The sequence below is a fragment of the Pseudophryne corroboree genome, chromosome 8 (genome assembly GCF_028390025.1).
Source record: "Pseudophryne corroboree isolate aPseCor3 chromosome 8, aPseCor3.hap2, whole genome shotgun sequence".
Lineage (NCBI taxonomy): Eukaryota > Metazoa > Chordata > Amphibia > Anura > Myobatrachidae > Pseudophryne > Pseudophryne corroboree.
Genome location: NC_086451.1, coordinates 124,974,096 through 124,981,408, shown reverse-complemented (window position 1 = coordinate 124,981,408; position 7,313 = coordinate 124,974,096).

Below are 7,313 nucleotides of genomic sequence, written 5' to 3'. Positions count from 1 at the left end.
AGAATCACCACTGATGATGAGTTAGCCACAGCTGAAATAGATCAAATGACACAGAAATTTCTGTCTCGTGGCTATTCCAAAGAAACGTTGCATAGGGCCAAAACCAAGGTCATGCAATTAAGTCATGAGGAACTGAAGAATCCGAAGATCAAGGAGAATGGGAGACAGACCATATTTGTGAATAATTACAATACTGAATCTCAAACCATTAATACAATATCCAAAAGATTATGGCCGATAGTCAACACTGACCCTGCTCTTCCAGCTTTACAGGGAACAAAACTTATGATGGGCTATAAGAGAAACAAAAACCTTAAAGACTGGTTAGTACATAATAATGTTGAATCCTCCAGAGGGGTGAATCCTTCTCATTTCTTAATGAAGAAAGCAGGCAGCTACAAGTGCATTGGCTGCACTACATGCCGATATTTAGAAACGGGCAATTATGTGTTACACCCATACTCTGGAAGAAAGTTGGCAATACACCATGTGCTCACGTGCACTACGCGATATGTGATATACATGATTCGATGTCCTTGCAGTCTTGTATATATTGGGAAGACCTCCTGTACTTTACGTGAAAGAATGACCCAACACAGATCCGCAATACGTCTAGCCTTGGAGGGGAAGACCATCGATCAGCCGGTGGCCAGACACTTTAAAGATAAACAGCATTCTTTATCTTCCTTAGTATACAAGCTAATCGATCATGTTCCACAATCCATTAGAGGTGGTGATCGCGATAAAAAATTGTTGCAACTGGAGGCCAAATGGATACATCGCATGAACTCTGTTGCACCGCATGGTTTAAATGAGAACTTATCTTTTGCATGTTTTCTCTAAATTGTTTGTTTTAATCTTGACATATGCTAGAGAGTGTGATCGCATTTGAGATCACCCATAGCCAGCATGCCATTTAGGGGATTGTCTTTTCTCTGAAAATAATGTTACATACATATTGAGGCGATCTGAGTGCCAGAAAGGATTATAGCTCCATTAGGCACAACCTTCAGCTCAGTCACATCAGTTGTATATTTACCCTTTGGGAAAATAGTTTGTTTATCATAGCAACAGTAGTGGATTGCATTATGTTGGTTTTAATCACTTATTTTCGTATATCACCTATCCCGACATCGGGTCTTTCCATTCATCCACATTGTACATACTCACGCCTTTATGGCGTGGTTTTTAACTGCACGCACATTTACACCAGCATTTGGTTCAAGCCCAATGTATATTTACACATGCAACACAGTTTTATTATTATTGTTGTATTTGAGTTCACAACATGTATGTTTTATTGCACGTGTATCACTTGTTTGTGTCTGTAGGTTTGTTTATGTGTCGCTATGGCAACCGGAGGAGTTCCCGTCCCCAACACGACGCGCTTCATGCGGTGCGTTCCAACTACCAGGAACCGGAAGTGGCCAGGACGTGGTGTAGGTCTGCCCGCCCGGCGATTGGCGGCGGGAGGGCGCACACAGTGATGACGTGATTGAGAGGGGACTGGTGGCGTCCGGAAGCGGGACATGGCGCACATGACAAGCTACATTATTTAAGGTAATTGTTTGTTTGTATGCACTAGTTCTTGAAAAAAGTCTGAAATAGACTGAAACGTTGACACACCTCAAGACGCTGTCCGTCTGAATTATTCTTATCTACAGGACTTGTGAGTGCCGCCCTTTCATTTGTGTGCATATTGGAGTTTGTAGCTCCATGGAGGGCACCCGAGCAAAGTAACAGGCTTGTCAGTCATGTGAGTGCCGACTCAATTGTTGGATATATATATATATATATATATATATATATTTATTTACATATGTGCAGTCAGTGGTCGAAGTGGAAATTTTGAAGTGAGGGTATGGAAAAGTGAAGGTTGCAATTATGCGCGCGCCTCCGGAAAAGGGGGCGTGGTCACTAAAAAGGGTGTGTGGCCTTCAGTGTAGTTTACCACACCACATACCCCTTATACACATTAATCACCACAATAGTAGGAAACCTTATACTATCTAGTACTGGTGCTCCTTTCACGTTATACCACATGGTATGAGCTGAAATTCACATTATACCACACAGAATGAGCTGAAATTCACATTATAGCGCACAGAATGAGCCAAAATTCACATTATACCACACAGAATGAGCTGAAATTCACATTATAGCACACAGGATGAGCCGAAATTCACATTTTAGCACACAGGATGACCCGAAATTCACATTAAAGCACACTGAATGAGCCGAAATTCACATTATTACACACAGAATGAGCCGAAATTCACATTATAGCACACAGGATGAGCCGAAATTCACATTAAAGCACACAGAATGAGCCGAAATTCATATTATAGCACACAGAATGAGCCAAAATTCACATTATACCACGCAGTATGAGCCAAAATTCACATTATAGCACACAGTATGAGCCGATATTCACATTATAGCACACAGAATGAGCCAAAATTCACATTATACCAAACGGTATGAGCCAAAATTCACATTATAGCACACGGTATGAGCCAAAATTCACATATTAGCACACGGTATGAGCTGAAATTCACATTATAACACAAGGAATGAGCCAAAATTCAGGGAGAGTGACAGCAGGGACATAGGGACACGGAGAGTGACAGAGGGACAGGGAGAGTGACAGCAGGGATATAGGGACAGGGAGAGTGACAGAGGGACAGGGAAAGTGACATCAGATACATATGGACAGGGAGAGTGACAGAGAGAGGGACAGCAAGGGCATACAGTAGGGACTAGGGAGAGAGAAAGGCAGCAGGGTAAGATTACCTACAGTATTTAGCAGCGGCGGTGCACTGAAGATGCTGTGGTCTGCGTTGCAGAGGATACGGAGGCTGTGGCCGGCATGGTGCAGAGGAGGCGGCCGTGTGGAGAAGGACTGAGGGCGGCGGCGGCGGGCCGGCACGGGAAGCCACGAAACATTGGTGTATAAGATGATGTATACTGTGTGTGTGTGTGTGTGTATATATATATATATATATATATATATATATATATACACACACACACACACACACGTGTATATATATATACATATAAATGCACACACACATGGGTACATATATACACGTGTGTATATATATATATATATATATATATATATATATATATATACATATACATAAACTATTGCTCTGATACTGGTAGGACTAATGCTGGCTGGCTGGGCACAGGAAGGCTGCACACGCGCTGTCCTCCCTGTTCTCTGCAGCCTGTGCGCCCAGCCAATGGCTGAGCCACAGGCTGCTGCTGCACAGATTATTGGACGGCTGAGCCGTCGCTCAGCTGTCCTTCCTGGACCTGGACACAGTACACAGTCTCTATGTGCGGCCGCGCCGCCGCCGCTGCCATTGTAGTGGGGACAGCTATAACTCAGCTGCCCTGTATGTAGATCCGCCGCTCCGGCTGCCGGGAGCGTAGCACCGCAGATCGGATCAAAGATCCGATCTGTGGCGACTGCGGGGATGGGGGCCCTTTTAAAAAGGGGGGCCCGGGGTACTTACCCCCGGGGCCCCCCTCTTAATCCGGCTCTGACTGCGATGCCTGGAGTTCCAAGAGTTCCCACCTCACAGATTCTTCAAATGAGGCTTACCAGCTTCACAAGAGGCAAGTATAACTTTACAGCAGGCCGTCCAAAAACTGGTACAGACTCATGTCATTGATCCAATTGCACCTCATCTGCACAACAAGGGGTACTATTCCAACTTGTTTGTAGTACGGAATCTTTTCTTAAGAGTGTTCAAGTTCAAGATGGAGTCTCTGAGAGCAGTGATCTCAGGTCTGTAGGTAGGGGAATTCCGAGTGTCTCTGGATATCAAGGATGCGTGCCTTCACATTCCGATCTGGCTGCCTATTCAGGCTTATCTGCAGTTTGCACTGCAGGACTGTCACTACCAGTTCCAGGCCCTGCCATTTGGTCTCTCCACAGCACCGAGGGTGTTCACCAAGGTGATGGCAGAGATGATGTTTATACTCCGCAAGCAGGCAGTGAACATAATTCCGTACCTGGATGATCTTCTGATAAAGGCGCCGTCCAGGGAGAGGTTGCTGGACAGCATTGGTCTCTCAACCAAACTTCTCAAGGATCACGGGTGGATTCTGAACCTACCAAAATCTTACCTAGTGCCAACATGGAGGCTTCCATTCCTGGGAATGATACTGGACACGGAGTCGCAGAAAGTGTTACTTCCATTGGAAAAGGCATTGGTAATCCAGTCGATGGTTCGGGATGTCCTGAAGCCAACACGGATATCTGTGCCTTCTGGGGAAAATGGTGGCCTCATATGAGGCGCTTCAATTCGGAAGGTTTCACAAAAGTCCCTTCCAGCTCAATCTGTTGGACAAATGGTCCATTTCGCATTTTCACATGCACCAGAGGATCTGTCTGTCACCAAAAGCCAGGATCTCCCTTCTGTGGTGGCTACAGATTTCTCATCTCATCGAGGGTCGGAGGTTCGGAATTCAGGACCACGGACGCAAGCCTCAGAGGTTGAGGAGCAGTCACCTAGGGGGTGCAGTTTCAAGGAAGATGGTCAACTCAGGAAGTCATCCTTCCAATCAACATTCTGGAACTCAGGGCCATATACAATGCCCTTCTGCAGGCCTCTTCTTCATGATCAAGCCATTCAGATCAAGTCAGACAATGTGACGGCAGTGACGTATATAAACTGACAGGGCAGAACGAAAAGCAGAGCAGCAATGTCAGAGATGTCAAGAATTATCCCCTGGGAAGAAAGAAATGCTGTGGCGTTGTCAGCGGTCTTCATTCTAGGAGTAGACAACTGGGAAGCAGACTTCCTCAGCAGACTCGACCTGCACCTGGGGGAGTGGGGCCTTCACCCAGAAGTGTTAAGGTACGTAACACGTCGGTGGGGATATCCACAAATCAACATGATGGCCTCTCATCTCAACAAGAAGCTCAAGCATTATTGTTCCAGGTTGAGAGACCCACAGGCAGTGGCGGTAGACGCTCTGACGACTCCATGGATCTCTCAGATGGTGTACGTGTTTCCTCCACTTCCTCTCATCCCAAGAAGTCTCAAAAGAATAAAAAGGGAAAGTTTTAAGCAATACTCATTGCTCTGGACTGGCCAAGAAGGGCCTGGTATGCGGACCTTCTGGAGATGCTCCTTGAAGATCCGTGGCCTCTACCTCTTCACAAGGATCTTTTACATCAGGGCCCATTCGTCTATCAGGACTTACCGCTGCTACGTTTGACGGCATGGAAGTTGAATGGCTGATTCTAGTCAGGAGAGGGATCCCTAACAAAGTTATTCTGACTATGATCCAAGCCAGGAAGGGGGAAACGTCTAAACACTACCACCGTATTTGGAAGAAATACGTCTCTTGGTGTGAGAGCAGAAATTTTTCTGCGGTGGAATTTCACCTGGGACGTTTCCTGCTTTTTCTGCAGCCAGGTGTGGATGTGGGCCTATGTCTGGGCTCCATAAAAGTCCATATTTTGGCCTTGTTCATTTTCTTTCAGAAACAATTGGCTTCTCTCCCTGAGGTCCAGACGTTTTTGAAAAGGGTTCTGCGCATCCAACCTCCCTTTGTGCCTCCTACAGCACCTTGGGATCTCAATTTGGTGCTGCAGTTTCTCCAATCGGACTGATTTGAACCATTACAGGAGGTGGACGTAAAATATCTTACGCGGAAGACCATCACACTGTTGGCCTTGGCTTCAGCAAGACATGTGTCGGAGCTGGGGGCTTTGTCTCACAAGAGCCCCTATTTAATTTTCCATGAGGACAGAGCTGAACTCAGAACTCGTCAGCAATTTCTTCCTAAAGTGGTGTCTGCGTTTCACATCAATCAACCTATTGTAGTTTCGGTTATCACTGACACTTCCGCTACTTCAAAGTCTTTGGATGTTGTGAGGGCTTTGAAGTTATACGCAAAGAGGGCTATAGATTTATGGAAAAAGGGGCGCGCTAAAAAACCAAGAAATTGAAGGATCAAAATTGCTGGTAGTTCTAATAAAACAAATTTATTTTCCACTTAAAAAATATACATATACAGTAAAATAACAAATTAATCTCAAGACAGTATGGATACATATGTTGAAATAACAGCAGTCGGGCTACTAATGTAGCAAAATGTGTTACAATTTCAAGTTCAATATAAGACTTTTAATCTCTCCTGTTAAAATATGGTCAGACTCAGAATAGTCATGTGATGATTAAAAAGGATAACTATAAGAATCACTATATATTGAGGTATATACAGGCCACTGTTCATAGATAGCAATACCTCTCCGAGTTGGATTCGAAATGAGTGCACATAAAGTTCAAACAAATGGTAAGTCCCGTTGCGGAGCTGTTTACTCATTCTATCCCTGCTGTCTGGGATCTGTTTGCGGTATGAGGAGATAATATACCCGAGCGTCCTCGGGTTTTTGGTAACGTGCGGCAACACTGCGGCAGCTGGCTCCGTAATTATCAAGCAGTCGGGAACTAACCAGGCACAGGTTACTCCAGTTGTGATGTTGAACAGCTGACTCCGGCTGATCGTGGCAACGGGGGAGGTCAACGCGGCAAGGCGGTAGGCTGGATTATATTGCCGTCGCTGGCAGCAGCCTGTGGAAACCTCATTTGTATAAAAGATAGCAAGGAGTCCTAAATTTGTTTCGTCACTTCCGGTGACTTTCTCAATAGGTAAATACGTAAAGAGGGCAGATCGTCACTGGAAATCCGACTTGCGGTTCGTTCTATATGATTAAAATTGGGTGTCCTGCTTCAAAGCAGACAATTGCATGCTGGATCAGGCTCACTATCCAGCATGCTTATTCCATGGCAAGTTTGCCGGTTCCAAGATCTGAACAGGCCCACTCTACTAGGTTGGTGGGTTCTTCCTGGGCGGCTGCCTGGGATGTCTCGGCTTTACAGCTCTGCCGAGTGGCTACTTGGTCTGGTTCAAAACGTTTGCTAAGTTCTACAAGTTTGATACTTTGGCCTCTGAGGACCTTCAGTTTGGTCAATCAGTTCTACAGGAACCTCAGCACTCTCCCACCCGGTTTGGGAGCTTTGGTACATCCCCATGGTACTAAATAGAACCCCAGTATCTTCTAGGACGTAAGAGAAAATAGGATTTGAATTACCTACCGGTAAATCCTTTTCTTGTAGTCCATAGAGGATACTGGGTGCCCGCCCGGTGCTTTGTTTGTCCTGCACTGTTACTTGGTTAAGTATTGTTGGTTCAGCTGTTGCTGTTCCTGTTTAAAGTTGGGTTAGCATAGCTTTACTCTGTTTTGTGTGTGCTGGTTCGGAATCTCACCACTATCTTTATCC